This window comes from Oryctolagus cuniculus, chromosome 11 (genome assembly GCF_964237555.1).
Source record: "Oryctolagus cuniculus chromosome 11, mOryCun1.1, whole genome shotgun sequence".
Lineage (NCBI taxonomy): Eukaryota > Metazoa > Chordata > Mammalia > Lagomorpha > Leporidae > Oryctolagus > Oryctolagus cuniculus.
The window spans coordinates 101,158,646-101,176,302 of NC_091442.1; the positions used below are offsets into that span (position 1 = coordinate 101,158,646).

General features: G+C 40.5%; 1 pseudogene; it reads left to right on the forward strand.

Annotated features, from left to right (window-relative positions):
- The first annotated feature begins 1,492 nt into the window (after positions 1-1,492).
- Positions 1,493-2,210, forward strand: LOC100358244 (ATP synthase subunit C lysine N-methyltransferase-like; annotated as a pseudogene).
- Positions 2,211-17,657: the final 15,447 nt, after the last annotated feature.

Below are 17,657 nucleotides of genomic sequence, written 5' to 3' on the forward strand. Positions count from 1 at the left end.
CTTATCTGCAGATTTCAGAGAAAAGAATCTGCTTCCAGGCTCATTAAAACGGGTGGTAGAATTCAGTTCCTGGGGGATGTAGGACTGAGAACCTGGTTCCTGTAACTATCAACTGGAAACTTCTCACAGCTTCTACAGGTCGCTCTTCATTCTTTACATTTAATCTGCCAGGTATCAGGGTTAGCAACAGTGCATCAAGTCCTGCCCAAACTTTGAATCTCATTGACTTCTCTCACTGCAGATCTTCTGCCTCCAGCCAGAAAAAAACTGTTTTTTAAGGGCCTTTGTGATTAGAACATACCCACCCAGATAATCCAGGATGAGCTCTTTGTTTTAAGGTCTACAAACTTGAATACATCTGAAAAATCCTTTCATCATGTTACAACGTATCTTCTCATGTTCTGGCATTAGAGCATGGACATCTTGGGGAAACCATTCTGCCTACCACAATGGCTAGAGAAAAATTAAGTTTATTATAACAATAGTTAAAATCTAACAGTCCTTGACCCTTCATAACGGAAGAAGAACATATGCACTTTTGTATGTACCTGATAAAAACAGCCATTATCAATATTACAAAATTTATTGAGTATCTACTATGTGGCACTCACTATACTAGACCTTGAAAATTCAAAAATTGTTTACACACAGGGTCCACTCTCAAGATGCTCACAGAGCAGTTGAAAAACAAACAAAAAATAAGTAAAATGCAAGACAAAATAAACTAAAGCATAGTAGTGGGATCCCGACCCAAGTGCTCAGGGATGGGAGGTTTCCTTTGGAGGCAGGTTGGGGTTGTCACTCCCCCCTCTTCGTGGAGGAGCGACACTAGACCCTGCCTAGGTTTCCTATCCGAGTCACAGCACCATTATGTCGCTCCCCCTCTTCGCGGAGGAACGACACAGGACCCTGCGCTGTTCTTTCGTCTGCTCGGCCCTCCCCGGGTTTGCTGCTGGTTCTTCCCGGGTTGGCTACCGTCCCTTCCACCTCCGTGGAAGGGCAGTTCCCCCTGCCACTTTCCCCACTTCTGCGGGGGAGTGGCACACTGCGGGCCGGCTCTCTCGGGGGCTGCACAGGTGTTCCTTCAGATAGATCTTCCTGGTGCATGTTGTCTCTCTCCTCCTTTATAGTCCTCTTCCACCAATCCCAACTCTGCTACCCACACGCCGAGTACGCTGCTCTCCTCCAATCAGGAGCAGGATCAGCTCCTGCAGGTTATTGGTCGAACTGGAGGCAGCTGTGTAAAAGTTGTTTCCTCCTCTCCCAGCGCCATATTGTGGGAGAGCAGATGCATAGAATAAGTCTTAATTCGAGTAACAGTCTAGTCCGAGTTGCTCCCCACAGGGGTGAAGAGAGTAGGTTTCTTAAAGGTCACATTGAATTGAATTTTCAAGGATATGCAGGAAGGGCTATGAGGGTTGGGATGTGGGAAGGGTTGTAAAGAAGCAGAAAAATATAAATATTTAGATATACAAAGTGCGGAAATCTCGCGATGGAAGAAGGAGGAGGTGCAGCCCCAGAACCACTTCAAGAGGAAAGCCAGGCACAGCCTGGACTACCCCCCATCTTGAAGCCAACACTTTGAAGAAAAGCTGTTGGGGCTTGCTGCTTACGGGGATTGTAGGTGGGACTCTTGTGGCTGTGTACGCGGTAGCGACACCCTTTGTGACACCAGCACTCCGGAAAGTCTGTTTGCCCTTTGTCCCTTTGTACCTGCAACTACAAAGTAGATCGAAAATGTTGTGAAAATGTTGCAGAGCAGAAGTGGATCCCTGGTAGACATTGGTAGTGGTGACGGCCGCGTTGTGGTAGCAGCTGCAAAAGCAGGGTTCACAGCTGTTGGTTAGGAACTAAATCCGTGGCTTGTGTGGTACTCCCGGTACCGCGCTTGGCGAGAAGGTGTGCATGGCTCCACCAAATTCTATATTTCGGATTTGTGGAAGGTCACTTTCTCGCAGCACACGAACGTCGTCGTGTTCAGCGTGCCTCAGATGATGCCGCAGTTGGAGAAGAAACTTGAACTTGAACTTAAGGATGATGCAAGAGTCATTGCGAGCAGGTTCCCTTTTCCACACTGGAGCCCAGACCACGTCACTGGGGAGGGGACAGACACCGTGTGGGTGTACGACGCGGGCACTCTCAGAGGGAGGGGGAGGAGGCCCTGAGAGCTGGTGCGTTTCCATGGTTGGTCGTGTGCAAGGAAACCTCACGGCGAGTGCCCTCTGCAGTCTTGCCCTGCCCTTTGCCCTTGTGGGGACTCTCAGCTATGCCTTTAGCAGCAGAGTGTACTGTTCTGGTATGGAATGAGAAATTGCTACCATTCTTCTTAATTCTGGAGAAACGGAAATACAGTTAAACTTGGAATCTGTTTCTAATGATATAATCTTTTTTAAAATTTTTTCTTAATGTATATTCTTAAAAAATATGTTTCCTGCCTGTTCATGCGTTGGGTGCATGAAAGCAAAAAAAAAAAAAAAAAGATATACAGGTGCATGTGCATATTATAAGTATTCAAAAATTTCATGGAAAATTTATATTATGAAAAAACTACCCATGGATTGCAAAAAAGTTTTTGCATCAAAATAAACTTATGTTAGTTCCATTTTTTTGTGAACTTTCTGAAGTTTCCTTACACACACATACACACATATACAATTTTGGGGTTTTCTTGTTTTGTTTTGTTTTGTTTTTCTTTTGAGAGAAAGGGAGAGATAGAAAATTCTTGTCCACTGGTTCACTCTCAAACACCCATGCTTACTGGGCCTGGACTGCGGCTGAAGCCAGGAGCCAGCAATGCAATTCAGACCTACCATGTAGGTGCTTGGAACCCAAATACTTGAGCCATCGCCACTATCTCCCAGGGTCTGTTTTATCAGGAAGCTGAAATCAGGAGTTGGAACTAAGAATCAAACCCAATACTCCAATGTGGAAAGTGGGTATTTTAATTGTTAGGCTAAATACCTGATCCCAACACATAGACAAACACATACTTTTAGAATACAAAATTAACAACTGAAAAGCAGGGATTATTTTTAAAGATTTATTAATTTATTTGAAAGGCAGAGAGTTACAGAGAGAGAGGCAAAATCTTCCTTCCTTCCGCTGATTGACTCCTCAAATGGGTGCAATAGCCAAGACTGGGCCAGACTGAAGCTGGGAACCTTGAGGTTCATCTGGGTCTCCTACATGGCTGCAGGGGTCCAACCACTTGAGCCATCTTCCACTGCTTTCCCAGGTGCATTAGTAGGGATCTGGATCAGAAGTGGAGCTACTGAGACATGACTGGTTCCCACATGGGATACTGGCATTGCAGGCTGTGGCTTAACCACTCTGCCACAACACTGGTCCCAAGAAATTATTCTCTTATAAACACACAGTGTAGGATTTTCCTGGCAGAGTTCCTAGAAAATGAAATTAATGTTAAAGACAACTATAGTCTAATATTTTTCATGACTTTATATCCCCCATACATGGTTTTAATACTTCCTAAACACTTGGATACATTTCAGTTTATATTAATCAGACCTTCGTGATTAGAAGGGCAAATACTCCCATTTGTTCCCCTTGAATGGATGTGAAATGTAGACTTCAGGAGAATCGAGGACCCTATCACCTGGTAGGGTTCACGTCAGAAACTAGATCCCAAAAAGAAAGTCAAGTACTTAATTCACTACAGCATTTCACCTCTACCATGCAAGTTCTGTTCAAATTTCTTTCACTCTTTGCTTCACTTTTTAAATACATGTCATGTAATTATAGATTTCTAAAATCCAAGAAAAAAAAGACAATTGATTCTTTCCTTTTGCTTTTGAGCTTACCACACAAAAAGAGAGCAAGATTATCCTCTTAAGCATTATTGCTTTGTTGATTTTCATGTTTTCCAAAATGAATAATGTTTGTTGTTTTACCACAGTCATTAAAAGAATAGGAGATCTGATTTGTGGAAACATTGTGATTGTCACAGACAGGCTTCCTAGAGGATTGCAGGCTATTGATACTCTTCTCCCAGGATGGAAACTGCCTCTGGAGATCCATTGGTAACACAGAATCACAACCAAGACTGCATACAAGTTGATGAAATCAGAGAAGACTGCAGACCTGTAAATGACTGTCTCCCTGTTTCTGTTTCAGTTTGGATATACATTTCAGCTTTGCAAACTGATGGATGAGAATATAGTTTTATTTCAACATCTTACTTTCCAATGAGAGACCAAAGGCTAGCTTTCTGTGCTGAAAATGGTTCCTTTTGGTTGCTTTGTTAAAAATCAGAGCACACCTTGACTTTTCCTCTGGAGAAGAGGCTGATCGGTTGCATTGCAACGTTAGGAGCAAGTTCAAAGGAGAATGTGTGACTTTCTTTGTAGGAGGTTTTAATAATTTCATAAAGATCCTCTCTGCGGTTCCTTGAGCATTTGCCTTTCATTTTGTTTTATTGAATTAGGCTGCAAAGCACTCGAGCATGAAGCTCTTTGTCATCTCTAACCAGGCTTACATTGATTCCACATATCCATATGCCTGGTCCTAGTTTATTAATCTATACATCTAATCCACTAAAAAAGAAAACTCTCTCATTTATTATGTAAAATGATAAGCCTTTTCCACAGCCCATTTGCACGTAGGTATGCTTAAAAGTAGGTTAGCTTCCACAGACTTAGAGCTGACTTCTTTAGCAGCATTAAACCAAGAGAAAAATGATATGATTTTTCATGGTAGATTATGTAATGACCATGACAAAAGCAGATCAATATTTTTATTTTTATTTCTTTAAATATGAACACATATTAACATAAAGAATTCTAGATAAGTAAAAGCAAGTCTTCACACATATATGACCTTAACAATTCAAATCACACTATTAAGCAACACCTGCTACTCATGGAGGTCAGATTACCCGCAGCTGATGCAGCGAATTTGCACAGGACCTTATCTGAATAGCCACAAAATGTTATTTTCCTCCTAAATATTGCTCTTTTCAAATATTTAGGGGAGAAACATATAAAATGTTCAACAAAATAATTAAGAATTTCAGAGTTAGAATTCCTTAACTGTTGTCAGTTTAACCTTCATTCAAAGTTCTAGTATCTGAAGCAGGATACCTACCTAGCATGAACTGATGACCCTTGCTTCAGTCAGAAAGGCATTAATGACATTTTCAAGCTTCTCTTTTACCTCATGTTGATTCAGAGACATTTTCTCTACAAAGAAGGATAGTTCATCCATTCAACAAATATTTGTTGCCTATGAATGAATATTCCCCCAACCTAAAATCCATATGTGGATGGTATTAGCATATGGGGCCTTTGGAAGGTATTTAGATCATTAGGGTAGAGCCCTTATTAATAGGACTAGAGGCTTTATGTAAAGGATTCTGGAGAACTCTCTCGCTCTCTTTCCACCATGTTGAGGATATAACAAAAAGACAGCCAGCCGGTGCCGCAGCTCAATAGGCTAATCCTCTGCCTTGGCGCCGGCACACCGGGTTCTAGTCCTGGTTGGGGAGCCAGATTCTGTCCCGGTTGCCCCTCTTCCAGGCCAGCTCTCTGCTGTGGCCAGGGAGTACAGTGGAGGATGGCCCAAGTCCTTGGGCCCTGCACCCCATGGGAGACCAAGATAAGTACCTGGCTCCTGCCATCGGATCAGCACGGTGCACCAGCCGCAGTGCGCCAGCCATGGCGGCCATTGGAGGGTGAACCAACGGCAAAGGAAGACCTTTCTCTCTGTCTCTCTCTTTCACTGTCCACTCTGCCTGTCAAAAAAAAAAAAAAAAGAAGAAGAAGAAGAAGAAGAAGACAGCCATCTATGAACCAGAAAGCAGCCCCTCAGCAAAAACTGAATTTTCTGGCACCTTGATCTTGGACTTCTCAGCCTCCAGAACTATAAGCAATAAAAGTTTTTTATTTAAGCTGTCCAATCCATGGTCATTCGTTACAGCAGCCTAAACTAAGACATTTTTTGAGTGCCTCCTCTGTGCCCAGCAGTAGTCTGGGTGCTGTGGTATGGTTTTGAGCTAGTTGGATGAGATCCCTGCTATCATAAAAGATGTAGTGCAAACACAAAAAATAAATTAGAAAACTTCAAAACCAGTGAGTATTATGAAGAAAATTTAATATGACAATGTGGAGACACTGGCTGATGGAACAGCACCACATGAGGAAGTGAACAAAGACCTTGCTGAGACCTGAATGATAAGAGTCAATCAAATGAAGTTGGGGAAAAAGTAGTCTAGGCAAAACAACAGTGAAGGCAAAGGCCTGTGCTGGCAATGAAGTCCAAGGGTGATTCTGTCCAGTTGAAACAAGAATGCAATTACCCCTATATTCATCAAGCCAATCTTCGGTAGGACCCTCAAAGACAGAGATGAAAACTTCCATTTCTATCCTCTAAGACAGGGGTGGGAAACATCTAGCCCAGGGGCCATTTAAGGCCGATAAAATCATTTGGTCTGGCCCTGCCAAGGCAACAGTAAGGATTCAATATTCAATAAACATATTCAAAATTCAATCAACATATAACAGGCTAATTTTTAAGTTGATAATCTTGTATGGCCCATAGATGATGTTATAAATATCCAAATGGCCCTTGGCAGAGAAAATATTCCCCACTCCTGATTTAAGAGCTCAGTCTAGTGATAATCAGAATATGCTATGACAGTAAGATGCCCATGGTGCTATGAGACAATAGAGGAGAGATGGGGTAGAGTTGTAGACATACTCATAAATTATGTCCCAGCCAATGTGGATTTTCATCTTGGATCAATTAATTATAAGAACCCTCATAAATGAAAGTTATTCATATATTCATGCTTCTAATCAATGGCAACAAACGTTGGATGCTATAATGTTCCAGGACTATGCTAGGTGTGGTAGATCTGTCTTTGTTTCCTGTTACTATAGCAAAATACATGGGCCTGGATACTTTATCAAGATAAGAGGTTTATTTAACTCACAGTTTAGGAGTTGTAAAGTCCAAAGACCAGGAATTCCTACCTGTTCAGCTTCTGGTGAGGGCTTTCCGGTTACATTATAACATATTATATGGCATCATAGTGGGAGCAGATGTGAGGGGGAGAGATCATATGGCAAGACAGGAACCAAGAAGCTGAGGAGATATCAGGCTCACTCTTTTTATGACAACCCATTCTCTCTACAACAAAGTTACTCCTACAAGATTCAACCCATACCACACCACCAGCATTAATACATTAGGAGAAATAAATTACTTCCTACTCTCAAATAACAATATAATGTGATGCATATCTTAGTCGCTGTAGATATTCAAGCCTCAATGGTGCGTTCAACTCTTGCCTATGTTGAGTTTGTGAACTGTCTTGTTTCTCCTTCCATGCAGAATACATTTCTCAGATTCTTCTCAATGTATACACTGGGATTCCACCTCACCATGTCCTCTTCTCTAACTCTTCCCTCATCCATCTCACCAAGGAGAAACACCTTCCCAATAACACCTTTTCCCATCCCTATCTTATTCTCACTCCTTCTCTAGTTTTTTTTTTAATATTTTTTTAATTTACTTGAAAGGCAGAGTGACAGAGAAAAAGGAGAGGAAAGAAAGAGGTCTTCCACCTGCTGGTTCAATTCCACAATGGCCACAATGGTGAGAACGGGGTCAGGCTGAAGCCAGGATCCTGGAACTTCATCTGAGTCTCCCACAGGAGTATCAGGGGCCCAAAAACTTGGCCCATCTTCTGCTGCTTTCCCAACCACATTAGCAGGGAGCTGTATTGGAAGAAAAGCATCCAGGACTTGAATCAAAAACCCTGTTATGGGATGCCAGTATCTCAGTCACTGCACAAAAATGACAGCCCAGCCCCTTCTCTATGTTTTTTTTTTTTAAATGCAATATTGAAGAATATATTGTTTAAAATCAAGAAGTGTACTTTCTTTGATTTTTCAAAAATAGAAACTTAAACAAAAGCAATGCCATTCTATCCCAAAGTCACAAACTGCATCATAGATTTTCATTTTTCCCCTATACCCACAGGATGTGTGGATGAAGAATTGCTTCTTCCACTATATCTAGCTACGATTTTTCAAACTCAGAAGTACAAACTTATAGGCCAATTATAGATAACCTTGCTTACATATTACATATAATTAAAATTTTCTTGCTCTTTGCAATTGAGTTCTATCTCTCAGTTTGATTTCTTTAATTGGTCCCATATCTTGAAGAAGCTCTGTTCAACATTTGGTATTTGATAGATCCCATGGATCTTTGTTGCTGACAATAATGCTGCTTTCTCTAAGTCTGGTTTATAGCCAGATGCATGTGTTCCTAATTACTTTTATTTTTAATGGGAATTTGATGAGTAAAGTTCTCATGTTTTATAAAACATTCATCATAAAATAAGTCCCTATCCCAGGATTGTGCTCAGAACATTAAGCCATTTTAAGATATGTTGGCTAGGGTATGAATTTTGTCCATCCTCATATTTTCGAATATAAAAATCAATAATGCTACCAATCTGTACATTTATCTAATATAATAATTAATATCAATACCTTACTTGATATTTACTTAATATAATAATCAATAACACTGTTTGTTTATTTGATGCATTGACCAGGACAGAAGATCAAACCAATGTGCTTTATCTACACAGTGTATATTCAGACCAGACCACTGCTAACATCTCCCTTCTTTTCCCTACTTCCCTCTTTTCAGACCTGAACAGAAGATCCTTTCTCTCCTTGCTCTGAAAGGTGATGATCAGTAAATTATAATTTGAGGGAGGCAGTCAGAGTTGCTTGAAACTCTCGCTGCCTTATTCTAAGCACTATGGAGGAAACAAAGAAATAGACTCTAATGTGATTCACTACTACAGTTGTTAGTATTAACACTCACTATTGCAATAGACAAAGCCCCAAAATGCTGGTGGTTTAAAACATGACAAATTGGTTTCTTATGACTTAACAGTACAATGTAATTGTTCCTGGTTGGTGGAATATTTCCATATAATACTTCAAAGACCTAAGCTCCTTTATCTTACAGACCCACCTTCACCTAGAATCTCCCAATCCTCTGCGTTCATCCAGCACAAGGAAGTCTTGTATACGGCATTTTAATAAGTCAGATCTGGTAGTAGTGGTCATCATTTTCTATTTTCTTTGACTAGATCTCAGTCCCATGTTCACATCTAACTATAAGGCAAAGCAAGCTGAGAACATGTCATATATATATATATATATATATATATATATATATATGCTTTGGAAGTGAAGTGGATTTGAACAGTTAATTTCTACCATTATCTCATTCTTGAGACAAGATGAAGGATTATATATATTTACTGAGAAGAGAGAGATCATTCTGGGATGAGTTAGTCAGTGAAGACTATCTAAGGAGATACTTTAAAGAGGATATCATATGGAGATAACTGTAAAGGGCCAACCAAGATGTAAAAGCAAAAACACAGTTAGAGATGAGTATGTATGCAATAAAGTAATGAGAGGAGAGAATTCTGACAGGGTCTACACCAGAATTAGAGAGCAACAAATCTGGCTAAGGAGACTGATAAAACTACTTTGACTCGAGCCACTGATTCTGCCACCTTGAACACACGTTTACTACAATCCTTCTGTCTACCCAAAGGCCTAACATACTTTCCCATATTTTTCTAGATAATCTCTAAATCAAAGCTGTCATTTCAAGTTTGAATTGAACATGTCGACATAAACCAAGGGTGTCTCTCACTAATTCTGAGTTTCTCAAAGAAATGTAAAACAAATAGCAAAATCTAAGAAACCAGTATTAACCTAAGTGACCACTACATTTGTGAATTAAACCACAATCTTGGGATTCCAAGATGGCTAAAAAGGGAAAAGACATGCTGATTTTGATCAGACGAAGACAGCAGAAGAGAAAAGGAGGAAGTGCATTCCCAGGGGGAGACTCGGAGAGAAATTTGTAGTGAGAGTTCTACAGAAAAAGAGACTGTGGAGCAGCATGGAAAGTGCAGATGCACAGCAGTAAATGGGAACTCCACTTACAACTCTCATAGCCAGGGGCTGGATGAGATGTCAGCTTCTGAGGGCAAGCGGACAGTAATCTGCAGCAGCCCATGCCACTGGTGATATTTCCTATGGGAGAACCCTGCAGACCACGCTGACTTTGAGTCCAGCCTGAACCCTACCGAGGGGCAAGGTAACCACCTAATCCAGTGAAGGAAAAGCAGGTTTCCCCCACAAGGGCATGCAGCAATCAGAGGGCAGAAGGTTCCACTTTGACAACAGTACAGGAAGCAGCAGCTCTCACATGCATGACCAAGGGAATTTACCAAATGGAAAAACCCATGTTTCCCACTGGCTTTGAGTCTGGCTGGGAAGATAGACAGGGGGCTCAGTACACACTTAAGATTGTGAGGTGCTGCCATCTCCTCAACCTATTACAGGCTCCAGTGCTTAAGTCACAAAAAAGAGCACCCACAGGCAGCTGGTCCTGTGCATGTCACTTCTCTCTCCATGGATGGGGAAGGTTCACAGGGCTGAGAGTGGATCCTTTGCACCCCATGACTTTGGGAGCCTTGTGCACTATAACTGTGAGAATTCTGTGACTGCAAAACTGGGTCTGTGGTATAGCTGGGTCTCTGGGCAATCACTGTGTCTGGCATCAGAAGTTCAGAGTTCTCTGACTGCCTCAGGTAGGACATTGCCAAGGGTTCCCTGCAACACTGAGGACTGCACAGATCCTTTGTGTGAATCATGAGCCAAAATGGGTGGGGGTTGCACCTACTGTGTGCTAACCACAGGCACTGAACACTTTGGAAGAGAGATGAGGTTGTAATTACAACAGGCATAATCATATCATCCCCATGCTGATAATAGAGGAAATCTAACATGCCCAACTTGGGTGCCAATATGAATTCTTTCCCTGCCTTGAGCAATGATCAGAACATGCTGGCCCCACTGAGCACATGCCTCTGGGCATTGACTGAGGAGCAGACACTCCACTAAGCCACAGAGGCATACTTCAAAGATAAAATCCATTAGAAGGAGAAAATCACTAGAAGTGATTCCACAAATGCCTAAAAATAAATGCAGAAATACAAGAAACAGAAAAAGGAAGATAATATGACTACCCAAAAGGAACAGAACAACACTTCAATAAAAGAAAGTGAAGACAGAGATTGATGAAATGTTTCCAGAAATGAACAAAAACATGAGTCATTAGATTTTAAAGAGTATATTGAATTCTTGGCAGAACTTTAAAAAAAGCCACTCATTGTAGTGAGATTGTAGAAAAATAAAATGAGACAATTTTTAAAGAAAACTATTTAAGAGAAATCAGACTGTCAACAGACTTGTCAGTGACAGAAACTGGTGCAGAAAATAAAGGGGAAATGTCTTAAATAGTCTCAATAGAATAACTATCAACCTAGAATGCTCTAACTTGTAAAGCTAACATTCAAAAAAATGAAAATAAAACAATACATTTTTATCATTTCTGATGTGCTGTTGGATTCAATTGGCCAGAATTTTTTTGAGGATTTTTGTATCTGTGTTCATCAAGGAAACTAGTCTGTAGTTCTTTTTCTCTGTTGCATCTTTTCCAGGATTAGGAATTAAGGTGATGCTGGCTTCATAGAAAGAATTTGGGAGGATTCCCTCTCTTCAATTGTTTTGAATAACTTGACAAGAAATGGAGTTAGTTCTTCTTTAAATGTGTGGTAGAATTTAGCTTTCTGGGCTTTTCTTTGTTGGGAGGGTCTTTATTACTGATTCAACTTCCATGTTGGTAATGGGTCTGATTAGGTTTTCCATGTCAACATTGTTCAATTTTGGTAGGTTGTATGTGTCCAAGAATTTATCCATTTCTTCTAGGTTTCCCAGTTTGCTAGCATACAGCTCTTTGTAGTAGTTTCTGATGATTCTTTGTATCTCTGTGGTGTCCTTTTTCTTCTCTAGTTTTATTGATTTGAGTCTTCTCTCTGTTGTTAGTTGGGCCAATGGTATGTCAATTTTTTTTTATTTTTTGAAAAAACTAGCTCTTTGTTTTGCTGATCTTTTGTATTTTTTGTTTCAATTTTGTTTATTTCTAATCTAACTTTAATTATTTCTTTTCTCCTACTAGTTTTGGGTTTGGTTTGCTGTTGTTTTTCTAGATCCTTGGGGTGCATTGATAGTTCATTTATTTGATACCTTTCCAATTTCTTGATGTAGAAACCAATTGCTATAAACTTCCCTCTTAATACTGCTTTTTCTGTATCCCAAAAGTTTTGATATGTTGTTTTATTAATTTGTTTCCAAAATCTTTTTTGAATTGTCTTTTGATTACTTCTGTGACTTTCAGTTCATTCAGGAGCATGTTTTTCAGTCTCCATGTGTTTGCATATGTTCTAGATATTCCTGAGTTGCTTATTTCCAGCTTCATTGCATTGTGGTCTAAGATGCATGGTATGATTTCAATTTTTTTGAATTTGCTGCGACTTGACTTATGACCTAGCATATTGTCAATCCTAGAGAAAGTTCCATGCACTGGTGAGAAAAATATGTATTCTGTAGCTTGTAGGTTGGAAGGCTCTGTAGATATCTGCTAGGTCTATTTGGTCTATAGTGTCAATTAACACTTGTTTCCTTGTTGATTTTCTGTCTGGTTGATCTGTCTGTCTGAAAATGGAGTATTGAAGTTCCCCATTAATACCATATTTGAGTCTATATCTCCCTTTAAATCCTTTAACACTTCTTTTAGATAGCCAGTTGCCCTGTAATTAGAAGAATATACGTTTATAATAGTCACATCTTCCTGTTGAATTGCTCCTTTGATCATTATATAGTCTGCTTCTTTGTCTCTTTTAACAGTTTTTTGTGTTAAAATCTCTTTTGTCTGATATTAGGATAGCCACACCAGCTCTTTTTTGGCTTCTGTTAGCATGGATTATCTTTTTCCATTCTTTCACTTTCAGTCTGTGTGCATCTTTGTTGGTAAGATGTGTTTCTCATAGGCACAAATAGATGGGTTTTCTTTTTTATCCATTCAGCCAGTCTATGTCTTTTAACTGGAGAGTTGAGACCATTTACATTCAGGGTGACTATTGTTAAGTATCGACTTTGCCCTACCATGTTTCCGTAAATAGTTTTCATTTGATTTTATATTTCCTTTTTACTTTTTCTGGGTCTTTTTCTGCATGCATCTTCTTTTGAAGTGATGTTCCTGTTTCTATGTTTCTGCGTGTAGCACATCCTTGAACATCTTTTGTAGGGCTGGGTAAGTAGTTACAAATTCTTTCAATTTCTATTTCTTGTAGAAGATCTTTATTTTTCCTTCATTCATAAATGACCACATTGCAGGGTGCAGTATTCAGGGTTGACAGTATTTTTCTCTTAGGACTTGGAATATATCTCACCATTCTCTTCTTTCCTGTAGAGTTTCTGATGAAAAATCTGCAATGAGTCTAATTGGATTTCCTCTGAATGTGATTTGGTGTTTCTCTCATGCACATTTTTTTTTTATTTGATAGGTAGAGTTATAGACAGTGAGAGATAGAGTCAGAGAGAAAGGTCTTCCTTTTGTTGGTTCACCCCCAAAATGGCCACTACAGCTGGCTCTGCACTGATCCAAAGCCAGGAACCAGGTGCTTCTTTCTGGTCTCCCATGCAGGTGCAGGGGCCCAAGCACTTGGGCCATCCTCCACTGCCTTCCCAGGCCACAGCAGAGAGCTGGACTGGAAGAGGAGCAGCCGGAGCAGCTGGGACTAGAAACCGGCACCCATATGGGATGACAGCACTGCAGGCAGAGGATTAACCAAGTGAGCCACGGCGCTGGCCCCTCTCTCACGCACATTTTAAGATTTTTTTTTATTTTTATTTTTTGACAGGCAGAGTTAAGACAGTGAGAGAGAGAGACAGAGAGAAATGTCTTCCTTTCTGATGGTTCACTCCCCAAATGGCTGCCACGGCCAGCGCACTGTGGCCAGCACACTGCACCGATCTGAAGCCAGGAGCCAGGTGCTTCCCCCTGGTCTCCCATGCAGGTGCAGTGCCCAAGGACCTGGGCCATCCTCTACTGCCTTCCCGGGACACAGCAGAGAGCTGGACTGGAAGAGGAGCAACTGGGACAGAATTGGCACCCTAACCAGGACTAGAAGCCGGGGTGCCAGCGCCGCAGGCAGAGGACTAGCCAAGTGAGCCATGGCGCCAGCCAAAGATCTTTTCTTTATGTTTTACTGTGGGGAGTTTTACTACAATGTATCATGGTGAACATCTTTTCTGGTCATGTGTATTGGGAGTTCTGTGTACATCCTGCACTTGGACGTCTCTTTCTTTCTCCAGATTGGGGAAGTTTTCTGTTATTATTTCATTAAGAAGACCTTCTAATCATTTCTCTCTTTCTACGCCTTCTGGAATTTCTAGGATCCATATGTTAGGACATTTGATAGGATCTTGTATATCTCCAACTGTGTTTTTTAGTTTTCTAATTTGTTCTTCTTTTATTTGGTCTGACTGTAATATTTTCAGAAATGTTGTCTTCTAGTTCTGATATTCTTTCTTCTATCTCACCTGTTCTATTGTTAAGGCTTCCCACTGCATTTTTTATTTGATCTACTGAATTCTTCATGTTTTTAAAGATTTATTTACTTATTTGAAAGTTAGAGTTACACAGAGAGAGAAGTAGAGGCAGAGAGAGAGAGAGAGAGAAAAGGGTCTTCTATCTGCTGGTTCACTCTCCAGATGACCACAATGGTTGGAGCTGTGCCAGTCTGAATCCAGGAGCCAGGAGCTTCTTTGGATCTCCCATGTGTGTGTAGGGCCCCAAGTACTTGGGCCATCATCCACTGCTCTCCCAGGCCATAGCAGAGAGCTGGATAAGAAGTGGAGCAGCCGGGACCCGATCCAGCGCCCATATGGGATGTCAGCACTGAAGGCAGTGGCTTTGCCCACTACACCACAGTGCCAGCCAAAATTCTTTGTTTCTGATACTTCATTCTGACTTCTCTTTAATATCTCAATTTATTGGGAACATTTTTCACTTAAATCATGAATTTGCTTCTAAGTAATCTAATGATTAATTTTCTGAATTCCATTTCTGGCATATCCTTGAGCTCTTCATCTTCACCTTCTATTATTGAAGAGTTGTAATGTTCCTTTTGTGGGGTTCATGGTGTCTTCCTTATTCTTATTTAGGGGTTTTACTTTGTATTTTTGCATTTGTGTATTTTTTTCTTTTTTTGTCTGGTCCTTTTCTCTTCAATTTGTGTCTTTGTGCTTGTGGTGAGGTTTCTCTCTGATATGAGCTGCTATGTTTCTGTGTGATTCAAGTGGAAGCATGTAGCCCTGCTTACAGGAGCCCAGCTCACTTCTCAATCATGCTGGGGATGGGTAAGAGCTCTGGTGCACTGAGCCCTGCCCACTGGGTCCTGAATCACTTCTCATTGTTGGATGGAACAAGCTTGAATTTTTTATATTCAGACTTCCCCTTGTTGTACAGCTTGCATGGTAGGGAATAAATTACTCTGAAATGTGTGTTCCTTGTTTCTGGGTGGGTAGTGTGGTGAGAAGTTCCCCAAAATTGATGCCATGTGCATGGGAGGCAAAGGCAGTGGTCCCTTGCTAACATTTGAAAAGGCTTCTCCCAACTGGCTGTAGGTCTGGTTGGGGAGGGGATGTAGATGGGCAGGGGGTACCAAACCTCCTTGTTCGTTCCTCTATACCTTCTCTTTTTTCCCCATATGGAACTTCAAATGCAGTTCACCAAGCTCTCCCTCCTGCTGCTATCTGCAACTCTGTGAACCCATGATTTCCCATCTAACCTGGTCCACTGGGGGCTGGCACCAGCCTCCCAATTCCATGCCTCTGCCATACCTCCAGCACTTCTCTTTTTTATTTGCTCCTTCAGCATGGACCTGCCCAGTCTCTGTTGGTCTCCTGGGCTTCTGGTCATGAATTTCCCTTCGGCTCCATCTACAGTATGTATCCTCTCTCTTTTTTAGCTATCTATTTTTCCCTGCATGAGTTGAATCATCCTGTTGCTATACCGCCATCTTGCAGTCTCCCCCAGGCACTTTTTTGAATTTGCTTTTCATAGATCACTTCATCCTCCCCATGAAAGAAATACTAAAAACTGAACTTCAGCAAAAAGCAAAACAGCAAAGATGAAGTGGAAAACAAAAAGCAATGGTGGGGGAAAATTCCATTTTCACTTACAAATCTAAATAAATATAGATACTATACAATAGTAATAACCATAGTAACTAATTTTGAAGGGTTCTCTGATAACACAATGGAGCTAAAATCAAAGAATAAATAAACAGAAAATGGAATGGTATTCAAATGAAAATTAAAGCATTCTAAGTTTCTTACTTTTTTCAGCAAAATTATAGGGGGAATAAAATAAAACAAGTTGGGTTATGGATGAGGAAAAATGTAGTGAAGACATCTTTTTTCTAAAGCTTCTGACAATAAGATTATGCTCTTCTCAACAAGATTAATATCAATTGCTTTAAATCCATTTTTCAAGTATTTTTCCTCCCATTGGAACATATTAGCATTTTTCAAGAAATTGAAAGCAAATTGCTTATGTCCAGAAAAGAGGAGCATTAACCTCTTTCCTCCTTATCTGTTTGTAAGTTCATGCAGAATTGATCATGCTATTCAGCTACCAAAGTTCATATTTGTTTTTAATCAGTGACCCAAACTTAAATCCCTCATCAACACCAGTAAATTTCTCAATAATTTCATGCATTTAGCAATTTATAAAAAAGCGTATATTTTCTTTAAAAATTAAAAGTCCCCAAGGCCGGCGTGCGGCTCACTAGGCTAATCCTCCGCCTAGCGGCGCCGGCACACCGGGTTCTAGTCCCGGTCGGGGTGCCGGATTCTGTCCCGGTTGCCCCTCTTCCAGGCCAGCTCTCTGCTGTGGCCCGGGAAGGCAGTGGAGGATGGCCCAAGTGCTTGGGCCCTGCACCCGCATGGGAGACCAGGAAAAGCACCTGGCTCCTGCCATCGGATCAGCGTTGTGCGCCAGCCACAGCGCACCGGCCGCGGCGGCCATTGGAGGGTGAACCAACGGCAAAGGAAGACCTTTCTCTCTGTCTCTCTCTCTCACTGTCCACTCTGCCTGTAAAAAAAAAAAAAAAAAAAAAAAAAAAGTCCCCAAAACCCTCAAGAATGGCATCTATTATATTCACCTAAAAGATTTTCTCAAGAACCTCTTTCACCTTTCCTGAGGGGGGAAAATATACTGAAATTATTATTATTATTATTTATTAAATAATTCATCTGGATCAGCATTGTCCTAACGCCAAGAAAGTCATCTGGAGAGATCCCTGCTGTATCTATACTCCCATGAGAAAAATGTACATTTGTAAAATTTATTCTGAGGGATTACTGTACTAACTAGCCACTGTTGCCTCAAAGGATAATTTTTTACTTAAATATAACTTGCTAAAAAATTATTCTTGCTTTTTCTCTTGTTGGTTTTGAAAGACTAAATTGCAGCTCATAAAGATAGTTATTAAGGTCTGAATAGAAAATATTTAAATTAAAAATACCATGCTCACATTTAAGAGTCATTGTAACAGGTCTATTAAGCAGCAGTGTTTCAGTGGGATCTATATTTTTATTTGCTTCATTACTTAAAACTAAATAGCATTTATTAACTATATTATAGTGGTTAAAGATTCTATAGTTCACATTGTTGTTAGCTTT